Here is a 16,499-nt window from a genome sequence, read left to right as displayed (position 1 = left end):
TCTGCCTTCCACACCTCCCCTTCCATAGGCGGCCCTCACCAGGGCTTGCGGCATTGGCCTTCTACAGTCTGTGCTTGTCCACTTTCCCCTTGGGACCTTTGCACCTTCTTGTTCTCCTCCCTCAAAGTCCTCTGCTCTCAGCCTCTCTGGTGAAAGACCCCCCCATACACATACACACTTCCCAAGATTTGCTTTCCAAGTCATTCCTCAAATTGTGGCCCCCTGTTGAGAGGAGACCCAGTTTCTCTGTTTCCTCCTCCCTGCCCTTGGAACCAGGCTTCCTCGTGGCTGTGGAAGACACCTTTCCTCTCTTGTCATTTAGCCTTGGTCTCACTGTCAGTGAACCTCTCCCCATGGGTGATGCTTTACACGGCAGTGCGTCCTTTGTGCAGATGGATGGCACTCAGGGTGAAGGACTTTCAATTTTGCCAAGTAAGACTTAGAAGAATTCCAGGTCCTGGGTACCGCTAATGTCTGATCAGAGGAAAGTTGGAAGGACACAGTGCTTGAGTAAAGGGCAGCTCTTCCAGCAGAATAAATGTAGCATGAGAGAAATAACCAGTTGTCCCTCTCCCTGTCCCTCGGGGGGATGGACAAAAACCTCACAAATGCCAGAGGTCATTGGTGAGGATCTGGGGGCATTTGTCTCTCTAGCATCAACTTGGCAACATTCCCCCAGCGTTCTGTACCACAGCGACTTCACAGGGCATGGCCCCTGGTTGGGATCCAGGTCTTAGACTCAACTTGTTTTCTCTTGCTGTAGCTGAGGAAATGCCTTTGTGGGTCGTTCAATACTTCCAGGTCCCACAGATGCCCCTGTGAGCCTTTATACCACCAGTCTCGTTCCCCTTGCTCTGTGTCCTTACCTGTCCGCTCATCTGTCCTCCTGAGTCCAAGTCTCGCTCCATCTGTGTTGAGGGTCCCTGCATGCCATGATGCTCCAGAGGCATAGCTATTTACTGTTGACAGCCATGAATGTCTAGGTTTCCTGTTGCTATGACAAAATACCTTGACCAAAACACCCTAAGGGAGTTCTTCGGTGAAAGTCACTTATTGAGAAGTCAAGACAGCAGGAGCTAGAAGCACCTGGTGACATCACATCCACACTAGCAGAAGCCATGGGTTAATGCATAAATACATTAATGCATAGATACTCAGCTCACCTGCTCACTCTCTTTCTTAGTATTCTATTGTTGTGAAGACACCATGGCCACGACAGTGACTCTTATATAAAAAACCAAAACCAAAACAAAACACTTAATTAGGGCTAGCTTCATTCAGAGGCTTAGTTCATTATCATTATCACAGGAAGCATGGCAGCACACAAGCAGACACGGTGCTGGAGAGGAAGCCGAGAGCTCTATATCCAAATGCACACAACAGGAAGAGAGCAACGCTGGGCCTGACTTGAGCATTTTAACCCTCCCTCCACCCCACCACCACCAGTGACGTACTTCCTCCAACAAGACCACATTTCCTAAATCCTGTCAAGTAGTACTGCTCCAATTCAAGACTATGAACCTTTGGGGGCCGTTCCTTTTCAAACCACCACATTCTTATATAGTCAAGGATGTCTAGGGAAGGGTGCCACCCACTGTAGACAGGGCTTCCCATGTCGACTGATATAGTCAAAAAAATCTCCCACAGATATGTCCACAGGCAACTTGAACTACACAGTCTCTCACTGAGAGTCCCTTTCCTGGAAATTCTAGGATGTGATATTGACAAACTGTCACAGTAAGTTTATAGGTGGACAAACATCAGGACAACTTGGGTACACAAACACAGGTCCTTCTCTTTCTGTAACTTGTTTTAACTTCTAGATCAATCCCTCCCTCATCTCATCAAGCTACAGAAACACTACTTTGTTTAATTCTATGTTTTCTAAACCAACTGAAATCTTCCCCGAGGGCTGGATATGTAGCTTCAAGGCAGAGTGCTTTGAGCATGTTAAGGCCCCAGGCTCAATATCCAGTACCTAACCCTGATCCAAAGTTAGTGGGTTTGTTGGTGTGAGCCACACAAGGAGATAAGGTTGTCACCCTGTAAGGAGGTAAGGTTGCCAGCTCTTGTCAGCTGTGTCTGCATCCGTCTTAGGGGCTTGGGAAACTGGTTGTCACATGTGAACCTCTGGGGTTCCGGTTTAGTGACCTCCAGACTCAGGCCCTATGCTGGTGCTTGAGCCTCTTTGAAGCTTGCAGCTAGGGAGGTAGCCTCTTGTTCACCACTCTGGCTCACCCTGCTCCATGTCTGGGTCTTTGCTTTTGAAATCCCAAAGCCAGGGCGTTCAGTCTCTGTTCTCTGGTTTGGGGTCATAGTCCTCACTGGCAGTGGAGAGACTGGTTCAGGGCTGGTGTGTGTTGCAGGAGTGGGTGCCGTAGCTCCCGAGCTTGCTGGCCTACTTGCACATGTGGGTCTCTCATTGACTTCAATGATGAAAACAAAGTACTATAAATCAGATAGACTAGAGACACTTGCTCTAGCAAAGACCTTGCCACATCCCAGCATGTGTCCCTCCAGGTGATGTAGTCATAAAGCGTTAAATGTAGCACACACCGAGGTCCTAAGAATGCCTGACACTGTGCTGAGAATCACACGGGTGTTAATTGGTTGGATTGTGACAGCCCCGTGGGGGCAGGATTGCTGTTTCCTCGTTTTTTTTTTTTTGTTTTGTTTGTTTTTTTGTTTTTTTGTTTTTTTGTTTTTTTGTTTTTTTAGCTGAAGAAATTAAGGTACAAAGTGTCATCTGCCCAAATCCAGTTCAGCCAGCTGGGCAATCTGGCTGTGGCTGTGTGCTCTCACACCTGCATGCAGATGTGCAGGCTTGGGGCCAAGGCACGGAGCAGTCAGCACACATCAGCAGAGCCCCTGCTCTGGTTTCTGGCAGGTGAGAAACCGTCTCTGTCCCCTCAGGGCTCGTCTGTCATCTGTGGGTGGAGGAATGAGTGAGTGGATGCATGTGCTTTTGAGTTGGGGCACACACTTTTTCACCAGCAGTGACAGGCAAATCCCTGTTTCTTTTGACAACTCATTTCCCACCCACCCACCCCCCCCTTCCTGGGCAAGCGGCACCTGTGCCGACTGGAGCCTCCTCACACAACCCCACAGGGCAATGCTTTCATTGCACACTTAAACACAAAAGCTTCCCTGGAGCTTGATTGACAGGTACTAAGCTGCATCAAGAATGGACAACGTGGTGAGTCAGGGCATTTCGAACAATGAACCAAGACAGGAAGGCTGTCCTGCCCTCCCTAGCCATGCGCGCCAGTGCCACCTTACAGGCATGCCCTCTTCTAGGCAGCTGTGGGTTTGCCTTTTGCCATTATAGACCATTTTACATTAACAGAGTTTTAAAAACTTAAGATTTTTTTTTTTTATTTTGTATGTCTTAGTTAGGGTTTTACTGCTGTGAACAGACACCATGACCAAGGCAACTCTTATAAAGGACAACATCATTGGGGCTGGCTTACAAGTTCATCAAGGTGGGAACATGGCAGCATCCAGGCAGGCATGGTACAGGAGCGGCTTGAGAGCTCTAATCTTCATCTGAAGACTACTAGCAGGATACTGGTTCCAAGGCAGCTAAGAGAAGGGTATTAAAGCCCACACCCTCAGTGACACACCTACCCCAACAAGACCACACCTCTCAACAGTGCCACTCCCTGGGCCAAACATATACAAACCATAACAGTGTGTGTCTATATGCACATCTGCATGTAAGTGTGTGCACATGTGCAAGCAGGCAGTGGCAGAAGCCAGAAGAGGAGGCAGGATTCCCTGGAGCTGAAATGGTAGGTGGTTGTAAGCTGCCCAACATGGGTGCTTGGAACTGAATTCTAGGTCCTCTGCAAGAGCAACAAGTGCCCCTCACTGCTGGGCCACCTCTCCATTTTGAGGGTTTTATGTAAATGCAGCAAATGGCGTACTGTTCTTTTGTTTACTCAGTGTGATGACTGAGATGCATCCCAGCATGATAGGAAACACATTGATTCTTACTGTGGAGTAGCGGTCTATCTTACGGGTCTGAGAGGGTTTGTCCGTTAACCTACTGACAGATAGTCACAATGTTTTCAGGTTTTGGACAGTTACAAATAATGCTGCCACGAGCGTTCACATGGATGTCTTTGTGTGGATATGTTTTCTTGTTATGCATGCACGCTAGTGCACAGCTTGCATTCTTCACTTATACACAGTCCAGGATCCCCAGCCCAAGGAATGGTACTGCACACAGTGGGCAGTTCTACCTACCTCAAGTAATATTATCAAGATGATTCCCAAAAGACATGTCTGCAGGCCCAAGGAACGGTATTGCCCACAGTGGGCAGTTCTACATACCTCAAGTAATATTATTAAGATGATTCCCCATAGACACGTTCACAGACCAACCTGAACTGGATACTGAGTGTGTCATTGTTGTCAAAATGACAATTAAAATTAGTTAATATTACAACCAGCTCCTTGTTGGGGCAGTGGGTAACAGCATGGGGTAGAATGGCTGAACCATGCAGAAACTGTCATTGTTTTCCAGTGTGGCCATACTAATTACCATCCCACCCACCATGAGGTGAGGAGTCCAGCTTCTCTACATTGTACTGCTTCATGTGGTCAGCCTTTTGACTTCATCTGACCTAATCGACATGTGGTACCCCAGCACTTGGGATTGTCTCTGTGGTGAGTTCAAGGCTGACCTGGTGGTCTACATAGTGAGTGCCAGGACAACAGTGAGACCCTCTCTCAAAACCAAACAGATAACTGATTTTCTTTTCTTGCCACTGAACTCTGAGAGACTCCCCTCTGTCAGTCTGTCATAGCACAGGGTCTTCTTACCAGTTTCCTTCCAGCCTGACAGCCCTGTACCTTTAAGTACGGAAGCTCATTTCTGCCTTTCTCGTTGATACGGATTGTTCTTGAGTCGTGTCCATTCTCCCATGTTTCCAGAGTGCTCTGTTGTTTCCGTTCTTGCTCGGTGACTGTCAAGTGTGTGCTCTACCACTCAACTAGAGGGGTTTTGTCTTGTCTTTGTTCTTTAATGTCTTTTTTACATGTCTGAGTGTTCTGCCTGCATGTATGTATATGTAGGATGAGTGTGCCTGGTGTCTGTGGTGATCAGAAGAGGGCACCGGATGGATCCCCCGAAACGGGAGTCACAGATGTTTGTGAGCTGCCACGTGGGTGCTTGGAATTTAACCTGGGTCCTCGGGAAGAGTAGCTGGTGCTCTTAACCGCTGAGTCATCTCTCCCGTCCCAAATTTTATTTTTGTTTTGTATTTCTGTTATTTTTTAAAAAACTTTTAAATTTGATTTTTAAAATATATAATAATATATTAATGACATTTCTTCCAAATTTTATCTTTTATTACATTTATTTATTTGTGTGTGTGTGTGCGCGCACACGCGCACGTGCAAGTGCACACCACAGCATATATCTGGAATTCAGAGGACAACCACTTGAGTCCTGGGGATCAGACTCAGGCCAGTCAGCCTTGGCAGCAGGTGCAAGTGAGCCATCTCACGCGTTGACTTTATTTGTTGTCCGTGGATTTCTTTCTTACCTGTGTGAGGAGTGGGTGGGGCCTTTCTCCCCCGCCCCCCAAGTGAGAAGTGGGTGGAGCGTTCCCCCCCACGTGAGGAGTGGGTGAGGCGTTCCCCCCTCCCACACACGTAAGGAGTGGGTGGGTTCAGTCTTTCTCATTGAAGCATCGGGTTACCTCAGCATCCTGCTAGTTAACTGGGAGGAGGCCCACGGGGCACCACAGTTTGCTCTTTTGTGAAGAGCGATCTGTCCCTATCTGTGAGGGTTTATTTCTGGATCTATTCCATTGATCTGCTTGTCTATTTTTAAGCCAATACTACACTGTCCTGACACTTTTAACGGCGTTGGATCCTTTGACAAAAGGCTGTCCCCACTCTCACCTACCTTCCAGTTCTCTCAGCTCTTCCGAGACCTCTTCATATCCACATGGCCTCCCGAATTGGCTTCTCAGCTTCTGAATCAAAGCTTGCGGGGGCTTTGATGGGGGAGCCCCTAATGCTGTGCTCTCCCTAGTGTCTCCTTTGGAACTGTGTCAGGTAGCACCCCACTGTGTGGAATGGCTGTGGGACCCACCTGTAACCAGTAAGTGCGGGGGGTTTAATGTTTAATAAAGGTATCTGGTACCCTTAGGGTTTCTGTATATTTTTTTTCTCCCCAAGATCAGGTCTCATCTGAGGAGTGAAGACCTGAAAACCTTAACTATGCTTTTGAAGTTACCATCGTTCAAGGTCCTTGGTCTTCTTAGCTTAGTAAAGTCGTTTCTTCCCCGCCAAGGAAGCCTATTCAAAGCCTTCCTCTTCTTCACCTGTCCCTTGTCACCAGCCTTAGGCGTTAGTGTTTGAGGATTCATAGATGGAGGACAAGGCGAGGGTTTCCTTTTCCAGAAAAGTTAGAGGGGAAAAGTTGCTTGGAAATGCTGAGTGATCCAGTCACCTCTGGGTGTGGTTGGCCGAGCTGACAAGCCCCTCCCCACTACTCCGGGCTGGTTCGTGATGGGCAGGTACCACCTGAGGCCCCACAGGCCCAGCCGACAGCCTCACCACCCTCTGCCAGTCCCCACCTCCCCTCTGACTTCTCTGCGTTCCCTGGTGGCTGTAACCAGGCTTGCCCTTCAGGGAAGGTATTTTACAGAGGACCTGTCTGCTGCTGCTGCGAGAGGGAAGAAAGGCAGAGAGGCTGGGGTGCAGTTCCATCAGGCTGCAAACTAAGGAACGTGAGGCTGCCCCTGGGGAGCAGGAGCCGTTAAACTGTCAAAATAAAAAGTCAACCAAACTCCTCGGGCCAATCGAAAACACTTAACTCGGGCTGCAGGCGGCGCAGCACCAGCTTTGCCTGTGAAGTGCTACAAGGAGAAAAAGGGCTGTGGGGGGATTTGAAGAATGCTGAAAAAGTTCTAAAATATTGGAATAAACCTAAGTCAATAATACATTAAATCTAGGATTCATAAAAAGAAATAGTGGTGAAAATCTTCTCAAATAGGTTTTTATTCTAGAATCCGATGATGGATCTCTTGGAGCCCTGGTTATCCTGTAGGTGTGGTATTCTGAAATACAACCTGACGCGTATATATTGTCAAATAATAAAGTATCATGAAGCCAATCAGCTGTGAGCTCCCCACTTGGCAGTTTGGAAGTAAAAACCCTTTCTCCTTTACAAGGCCAAGTGACTCTTAATTCCTCCCAAGAGATCTCAAGTTAAAATGTGTTCACTGCCAGCTGACAAAAGAGGCGAGTTTAGATTTATTACCCTGGCACCTGCAGAAAAAAAAAAAAAGAAGAAGAAGAAATGACGGATGATGAAAATATATTTAATTATCATTCGCTGCCATGGCTCTGTCTGCTCTCTCGTAGCGCTGCAGCTGTTGGCACGCACGTTATTTTAAAGTCAATGTGCTTATCTGGAGAGAAGGCCGCTCTCTGAGCAAATTGACTTGGGGGAGGAAGGAAATGGCGAGATCCTCTCGACCCAGCTGAACAAACTCAGATTTGTATTCTGTGCGCCTGCTTTAATTGTCTAATCCACCGCACATCACATCGGCTCTGGGATTTGGCTTTGGTAAAGAAAACATTTACAAAAAAGTAAACTTTTCCAAGGCCTTTCTGAGCCAGATATGAGTGGGTCCGCCCCCCTCCCCCTTCCTGGAGTGTGAAATGAAGGCTAACACTAGATGCTTGGGTGTGAGAATAGCCAACAGCACCATCCAAGGATGGAGGGAGGCTGAGCGAGCCCTAGCTGGACTCTCTCGGCTCGGAAGGATGGGCTTAGGATCTCAGTGCAAGGAGACTTGGATCTGAGATTCCTGTTGTCATGAACTCTGGCTGTTGGAAGTTTAACACTGAAGTGATGGGCGGGTGGAGACACAGCTTCCCAGACCCTGCCCCTCCTCACTGGAACTCTAGGCTGAGCAGTGGCGTTCTGCACTGTGTCTTGCATGCAGCACATCAGATTGCTCGAAGTGATGCCTGTGGGGATTCCAGCTTGGCTCCTGGGACTCTATGCTGTTTGTTTATGCCTAGGTTGTGTTGGCTGCAACAAAAATAACCCAGATAATAAGCAGTGTCTATGATGGCAGCTCTCCCATGGTCTCTCTTCTTATCCAGAGAAGCTACACAGCGTTTTGTGTGTGGTGGTATTTAGTCCAAAGGGATGGAATCCCACCAAAAGCGGGATACAAACAGCTGGCACGGCAGATAGGGTTTCAGGACGGGGATGGTGCAGTTAGGACTCTAGGACAGGGATGGCGTAGGACCTTTCTGATGGGGCTGGCAGCAGTAGTGGTGGCCAGTCAGCAGTGGAAGCCTGTGGATGGGGTGACTGGAGAGAGGTGTCAGTGGATGTGAGCCAGTGCAGGGAGGGACTCCCCCCCCCCCCTTCTCTTTGATGAATAAGGATTCAAGATTGCATCTGCTGAGCCTGCAGGACCTGACTGAGGGAGGAAGCTGAGCTCAGGTTTGCAGATTTGGGCATGAGCAGAGCTCTGAGCCCTCAAGTGTTTGGTCATCTGGATCGCACTTTGCCTAAAAGCCAGAGAGCGCATCCCATGGTCTTCATAAGCATCAGTGTTACCATCGTCTTCATCATCATGACTGTTGTCACGGTTGCCATCTTCATCTCACTCATCACAGTCACTGCCGTCATCACCACCATAGCTTTACCTGTATACCAGTGTCATTGTTGCTGTCATGGTACCCCATAGTACTGCTGTCATCGGGTCCCTGTCAGTCACTGATGTCATCGACATTATCCTCTCCACCATCAACATCCTTGTCACCGTCATCACCATTGTCACCATCACCATCATCTCTGCTTCCATCATCATCATCATCACCATTACCATCACTGTCATCACCATCATCTCTGTCTCCATCCTCATCTCCATCGTCTTTATGTCCAGCATCATCACCATAATCAGTACTATCTCATCTCACTTAGTAATGTACATTGCCATTTATCCTGTACTTGGCTCTTGGGTGAATCATCTAAATCGGTTGTCTCCTTTAATCCCACAAGACAGGTGATCTGTTGTGCAGAGGCTTCCGGAAGCGACTGAGCTAGAAGCCAGACCCTGGAGTCCACTTTGTTACTTACACCTCATCATTAACGGACCTCACAGGAACACAGCAAAGTTCTAAGGGATAACAAAAGGGAGAGACAGGCCAACCGTGTGGTTTTGTCAATAAAATATCCTCAAGGATGTCAGGAGTTCTGAGACTGAAGGCCAGCTCCTGTATGCCCCTCCCCCGTGTGTAGTTTGTGGGAGGAGGGACCCCATCTCCTCTGGAGGACAGGCTGCTGGGTGGGTGGGCTGTTTAAGGAAGTTCACTGGAGTGCAGGTACTGGAAGCTTGGGGGCATCATAGCAGGAGCAGTCCAGCCCCTCCCCCCCCCCCCCCGCTGCAGTGGGGCAGGGGCAGGAGTCCCTGAACCCCAGCCTTGACAAATGGCTGTGAAGGTCTCCATGGCACCCAGCAGCCCATCTGCGTTCTTGGTTTGTGGCTTTCTGGGGTGTGGACTAGCCAGAACTCAGGCTTCACGCTTCCTGGCTGAGCTACCCGGACACATAACAGGGCTGTGGTCACGGATGGTGGGGGATTTGTCACCTGCTGCTTTGATGCTCTACAGTTCTGTGCTCAAGCAAGGTTTGGGGTTCCGGCTAGCTCCTGGGGACTGCTAGGTCCGAGAATATGAACCTCTCAAGGATACTCCAGCAGATAGAGGTGTGTCCTGATATCAAGCTCCGCCCTCATAGTCACGTGTTCCATGTCAAGCTCCACCCTCATACAGTTCTTTCCCTGGAACCCAATACAGACATGCATAGCGAACCTTACAGAGGTACCATGATACACAGGACTGTGCTGATGAGACCTTGGGGGCTCGAGAGGCAGAGGGGCAGGGATAGCTCCACATCCCCTTCCTACATGGGGGAAACGGTCTTGCCATCTCTAGCTCATCAGAGTGACTGCGGGCAAAGTAATTAATACTGATTTTATTTCCAGCTGAGGCTGATGAGTCTCTTTTCCACATTAATTTTTATTAAGCTTTTTATGTATTATTTCAAAACCACATACTATTCAGAGACAGTTTAGGACACATTATGGGTTGTACATTTTGTAATTATCAAATGGCCTCCGTCCAAAATATGGAAAAGAAAACAAACGTAGTTGTTTCCCAAGGAAGGGAATCGCCATGGTGATGTGTAGACAGGCCTTGGAGCTGCTGGCAGCCCCGCAGGCTCGGTGCTCGGGACTCTGTGCTGCCTGCTGGCATCCAGGAAGGAGCTCTAACATGTCTGCCGGAAGCCTGTTTCCTTGTCTCCTTGTCTCCAACCTCAGGGCCCCTTTCAGCTTGATTCCCAGTGACAGACAAGAGCTCCCTTCTCCATGGGCTCAGGTGCCTTTCGATCCGAGTTGTCAGACAGATCGTGCGAGTCCTCCTTTCTGCCCAGGTCCCACCTCGTGGAAGTTTTCTCCATATGCCAAAGCTAGAAAGGACATCCAGCATGTTCATAGCATGGGGATTTGCTTTCACAATGACTGTTTTCTCCCAAAGCGTTTGTGCTTCGCTATCCCCCTGCCTCAGTGTGAGATCCAGCCGGGCTGGTAGCTTGTCTGCTAGTCCATCCGATGTCTGGCTGAGTGCATGAATCAATGTCTCCTCTGGACTGGGAGCTAGCTCCTCCAGCTCAGGGATAGCTGCAGAGCCAAAGTGCGTTGGCTTCCCTCTCAAAGCCAGAACAGAATCTGCACGACAGGATTCTCATAAGTTCAGGCATGGACGAGCTCCAGGATGAGGAGAAACAAGTTCAGGATGGAAAACAAACCTTGGCCTGGGCCCAGCTTGGTGGGCTAGGATTGTGCAGCCAGCCTGGGGAAGCCACGCCCACTAGGCTGCCACTCTTGGTGCCTGCACAGGCTCAGAGCAAACCCCCTCTGCCTCCTGCCTCTGCCTCTGCCTCTGCCTCTGCCTCTGCCTCTGCCTCTGCCTCTGCCTCTGCCTCTGCCTCTGCCTCTGCCTCTGCCTCTGCCTCTGCCTCTGCCTCTGCCTCTGCCTCTGCCTCTGCCTCTGCCTCTGCCTCTGCCTCTGCCTCTGCCCCTGCCCCTGCCTCTGCCTCTGCCTCTGCCTCTGCCTCCATTGCGTCTCTTTTTTTGTTCTTTAATTAAATTAACTTTGTCATGGGCTCCCGTAGCCCAGGCTGCCCTTGAACTAGTTTTATAGCTAAGGATGACCTTCACCTCCGGCTCCTCCCTTGACCCTACCACTTCTGCCTCCTGAAGGCCGAGATTAGAAGCAGTTGCCACCAGGCCCGGTTTTTCTCACCTTTTAAACAGATTTTTTTTTTTAAAGGAAGAATTTTCATTTTACAAATGGTTTCCTGTACTTTCCAAGTAATGTTCACAGCACTTATACACTCTTTCATAATTGGCTCACACAATACACCCTGTTCAGAATTTTTAATCAACCATGGCAAGTGGCCCCAGCAATTTAAATAAAAAAGTATAAAAATGAATTTAGTATTTTAATATAGCAGTGGCATTAGCCTTATATATGTGCTTGGGCAATTTCATGCAGGCTTACGGTCTTATATTCCTTTTCGTTTGCCTGGTGGGTGAAGTCCAGCATCCAGGCCATGGCTCTTTATGGAGAGCTGGCTGAGAGGAGCGCAGTAGGGCATGCTCTCCCTAGAGGGTTGGTCATCCGGGCGGCACAGGGCAGCTAGGGTAGGAGGGACTCTGGCCTGCTGCTGTTGGACACACGATTCCCTTGGGCGAGCTTTGGTTAGTGTAGAATATGTGAGGGATGATGTAGTCCTTCAGCTTCTAGTGATTTCTGTTGAGGACCTTTGACCAGCAGGGCAGCATGCTGACCACTACACGCATGTTATCCCTGTTCTACCGAACATTGGATGGCCACATCTAAATGTGAGGACATTTTCCATGTACATGACCACGAGCTAGCCCGTCCAGGGGCAGAAGGTGCAGTCACCTTGCCATGCATCCACCATCATTGTCATCCCTCTCCAAATGCCTTTCATTTTCCAAAACTCTGCAGTGCACACCCAGCACCCCCGCCCCTGCCAGCCCCTGGGCCTACCCTGCTTTAGCGCTATGACTCTGGTTGCCGTGGAAATGCGTACGTGCGAGCCGCATGGCGCATGTCCAGTTCTCTTGCGTGAACCACACAGCGCATGTCCACTTGTGACCGGCTCCTTCACCTGGCATCATGCTCTCAGGGTTCAATCTGTACCGGAGCCGGTGTCACTGTTTCACTCTTTTTAAGCATCCTACAGGTTTTATCTGTTGGTTTGTCCATAAGTGGACCCTTGGGTTCCTTCTGAATGATGGCACTGTGAACGTGTATGTGCAGACCGGGAGCGAGTCCCGAAACTCATGCTGAACTCTGAGTTCGTGGCTTGGCTGAGGGCCTCCGGCTCTAAACTGAGCTCTTAGGACAGAGCCTAGCGCCTCCCACCCTGCCTCCTTGCCACCCGCTCTGTCCTCTGCAGCCACACCCAGTTCCCTTCATGGGTGTGCTCCTTCTGTGCAGCACAAAGGCAAGATGCCCCTTTGCCCTTCTCCCCCCAGATTTTTCAGGTCCCTTTCCTTGCCTTGGGTCTTAGCTTCCGTGCACTCTGCTTGGCAATTGCTATACCCTCTGTTCCCCATCTCTGCTGTAAAAACAGCCTTAGCTAGCTAGGCGGTGGTGGCACATACCTCTGATCTCAACTCTCAGGAGTCAGAGGCAGATGGATCTCCGTGAGTTCAAGGTCAGTGTAGTGTGGTCTACAGAGTGAGTTTCAGGACACCCAGAAATACACAGAGAAACCCTATCTCAAAAAAGCCAAATAACTAAATAATAAATAAATAAATAAATAAATAAATAAATAAAGCGTAAGTTATCCTACCTAATGTTTGTGTAACTGACTTATATGTAGTTTTTAAAAATGAGATCTTTGAGACTTTCATACATTGATTTTTGCCCATATTCCTCCTTCCCCTGACTCCTCCCAGATCACCCTTACCCATCCAACTTTGTGGCCTCATTCTGCATCCACCGAGTCCAGTTTGTGCTACCCATGTATTGTGGGATGCATGACTTTCCACTGGAGTATGGCTGACTCACCAGGGCCACACCATTAAAGATAACTCTTCCCTCTTCCAACAGCTACCAACTGGCTATATAGCTATATAGCTATAGCTGCTGGCTGGGTGAGACTTGGTGTCCACGCTCCCTTTTCTTGCTGGAATTTGAGCTCAAAGAGCCCCTGTGCACACCGTCACAACTGCCATGAGCCCATGGGTGCAGCTGCCTGGCTGTGTCCCAAAGACCGTGCTTTCATGTATTTATTTACTGTCTCTGGCCCTTACGGTCTTTTCATCTCTTCTTCTGCAATGATTCCTGAGTCGTGTGGGGGGAGGGATGCAGTAGAGATGTTCCCTGTACAGTTGAGCATTCTCTAGTGTCTTATTCTCTGCCCTTTGGTTTCTGCTAATCCCAGCCACTGAAAACAGAAGTTTCTCTTAAGCAGTGCTCTATGTATGTGATGCTAGGTTCAACCTCAGAATCCTCCAAAATCCTGCAACCGTCAGCTGCAGGGTGATTGGTGTGCATAAGGGATCGGGTGGTTTTGGTGTCTGGCTTTTACCTGTTGGGCTGTCTGGCCAGCCTGGGTTCTCTTTCTATTACTAAGTTATAAGGGTTCCTTAAATAACTCTTACTACCATTGTGTTGTGTTGTGGTGTGTGTGTGCATGCATGCCATGGCACTTGCATGGAGGTCAGAGAACATCTTTTGGGAGTTGGGTCTCCCTTGGCACTGTAGGTTCTAGGGATAGAACTCAGGCTGTCAGACTTGTGTGGCAAGAACTTGTGTCGCCTGAATTGCAAGGGTTCTTTACGTATTCCAGCACAAGGCCGCTATAAGATATATTATTCCTTTAACAGTTCTATTTTGTGTTTCTACTTTTGTGACAGTGTCCTTGGGAACCAGAAGTTGAACATTTTAATGATGTTCAGCTTATTGACTGCCGGGCTGTCTTCCTCCTTCCCTCCCTCTCTCCTTTTCTTCCTTTTCCTATTTCTTCGTTGTTGTTTTTGTTGTTTTAAAGACATTGCTGCCTAACTCAGTGTCACAGAGACAGAGTGCCAGGCCTCTTAGCAGTTACAGCTTCAGCTCTTAGACCTAGGTCTTTGATCTCCACTGAGCTCATTTTTATGTGGGGCGTGGGGGAGGGGTGCATCGCCATTGTCCACATCTCCTCACTCAGCACCATTTCCCCGCTGGGTTGCCTGGTACCTGGTTTCTAGGTCAGTTGGCCATGACTGCAAGGGCGTGTTTGTAAGTTCTCTACCCTGGTCTCCATGTCCTCCCTCCTGATGGAGCCATGCTGTCTTGACTGTGCTAGTCTGGGAATAAGTTTTGAAATGAGGAAATGTGAGTCTTTTGTTTTTCTTTTTTGGTTTTCTTGACTAGTCTGGGTCTACTCTATTTCCCTATAGATTTTAGAACCAACTTAGCCGTTTCTACAGAGAGGCCAGCTGGGATTTTGATAAGGGTTGTGATGAATTTCGAGATCATCTTGAAGACAGTGTCCTCATGACAAACAACAGTTAAGTCTTTTGATCTGTGAACATGAGCTGCCTTTCCGTTTCGCCCCTTAATTTCCTTATAATGCGTGGTTTTGAGAGCATACCTTTTTAACTACTCTTGCCAGAAACTTTAGAGCGTTTTGTCCTTTCGGAATTGCTGTAAATGGAATTATTTTCTTAATTTCATCTTTAGTGTTGTTCCTGCAAATGTACAGAGATACCATTGTTTTTTGCCCATCAGTGCTCTATCTGGCCATCTTTTGGAACTTATTAATTTAATCGTGTTTTTGTGGACTCCTTGGGATTTTCCATGTATATGATTATCTAATTTGTAAATTAAGACACTTTTGTATCCCCCTTTCAAGTCTGTGTGCCTGTTTAGTTTTAGTTTTTGATTTTTGTTTTTGTTTTATTGTCCTATTGTACCAGATAATCTTGTGGTACCTCGGTGTTGAGGGAAGATACAGATGAATATACGCTAACCCTCGCACCATCCAAATAACTGTCCCTTTTCCTCATTGTACAGACATGTAACGAGAGGCCTGAGGTATTGGCCGCAGGTATGACTCTGTGTTAGGCCTAGAATTGCTACATGCAGGCTACCTGTTTGGATGCCTTCTCCCTCTGCTAAGACATCTATGTATCTATCTATCTATCTATCTATCTATCTATCTATCTATCTATCTATCTATCTACCTATCTACCTATCTATCTATCTATCTATCTATCAGAGTGGATGACATTTTGGAAGGCTGAGTGAGAAATTCTGTGAGGTCTTGGCTCCTCTGCAACTGGCCGGCCACTCCCTGTGTGTATCCGTACAAAGTAAGGAGAAAATGGGAAAGAACCCAGGGAATTCCAGCTCCTCCCGCCTCAGCCTACTGAGTGTAGGCTTTATCGAGGGTTCCCTCATTCGCCCTCTCAGCAACCTTGATGTCCCCATTTTGTTGACAAGAAGCTGTCACTGGGAGAGGCTGGTTGACAGGTGGTGGGAGATGCTCAGACACTGCCCTGACAGTTCTGTCCAGGGCTCCACTGCTCCTCACCCACGTGAGCGCCTCTTTGCGGGGACTCAGAAGACTGCTGCCTAGAGAGGTTAAGTGTTCTGTGCGCGGGGCTCATGAATAAAAGGATCTCCCCTCAGGTCCAACATTTGACCCCTAAGCTCTCTACCTGTTTTCTTTGCACCACAAGCCCAGAGACAATTAAGGAAATCCATTAAAAGGATAAGAAAATACAAAAATAACCCTTCCCAGAAGGCCGTGCAGGCAGGTTCTCTTGCTCTCTGGCATGTCTCTGTGTGTCACCCCACTCTGATGTTGCTGCTCCCCCGGGGAGTGGGATAATCTTCCAGGGAAACTTGGAGACCGGACCATCTGGTGATGCAAGAGAGATGCTAACACGAACTCCTGTCTTTTCTTAGATAAGTCGGACTAATGCAGTCCTTGTGGCTAATCCGCTCCAAGATGTTGCATTCGAGACTGACGATTAATTGTAACAGGATACATTGTTTGTGCTTCAGACCCAGTGCCTGAAGGTTCCTGGGGAAATGGGGTTGAACAAGAAGAGGAGTTTCAAGGGGTTGGGGGGGCTCTTGAATGGATGAGATTTCAAAGTTGATAGTGATAGGGCTAGGGCCAGATCCACTATGAGAACCACGGCCTCCTCCAATACCTGGGACAGGAGGGTGTTCCGATGATGCTGTGGTGAGAATTCGGGAAAGCCGGTGCTGGTCTCTTCCTGAGTTTGCTCTTCTGGAGTATCCCACCCCAGAGCCAGTGTTTGCTCAGGCAAAGCAGATCTCCCTAGAGGCACGCAGAGGGAGCTGACTGTGCTGCAGAAAGGCAGGCCGCCCACGAGAACAGTTAGAGTGAGTTGAGG

General features: G+C 48.6%; 1 protein-coding gene and 1 long non-coding RNA gene across 7 annotated transcripts in view; one reads left to right on the top strand and one right to left on the bottom strand.

Moving 5' to 3' along the window:
- The window catches only part of Camta1 (calmodulin binding transcription activator 1), an 802,246-nt gene that overhangs the window by 112,436 nt on the left and 673,311 nt on the right, over positions 1-16,499 (top strand). The gene's annotated exons all lie outside the window — the stretch shown is intronic.
- Positions 2,130-13,125, bottom strand: Gm52710. Of its 3 annotated transcripts, none has more exons than XR_003955314.1 (3): positions 6,251-13,125; positions 5,918-6,106; positions 2,130-5,574 (listed from the first exon to the last, which is right to left on the bottom strand). It is a non-coding gene; the product is annotated as a predicted gene, 52710 (long non-coding RNA). The 3 variants fall into 3 exon arrangements; XR_003955315.1 differs by having other exon boundaries at positions 2,130-5,552; XR_003955313.1 differs by having other exon boundaries at positions 2,130-6,106; positions 6,251-6,408; positions 6,670-13,125.

This window comes from Mus musculus, chromosome 4, assembly GCF_000001635.26.
Source record: "Mus musculus strain C57BL/6J chromosome 4, GRCm38.p6 C57BL/6J".
In the NCBI taxonomy this organism is placed as follows: domain Eukaryota; kingdom Metazoa; phylum Chordata; class Mammalia; order Rodentia; family Muridae; genus Mus; species Mus musculus.
The sequence above is the reverse complement of the archived record's forward strand: the minus strand, read 5'-3'. Positions and strand labels throughout refer to the sequence as shown.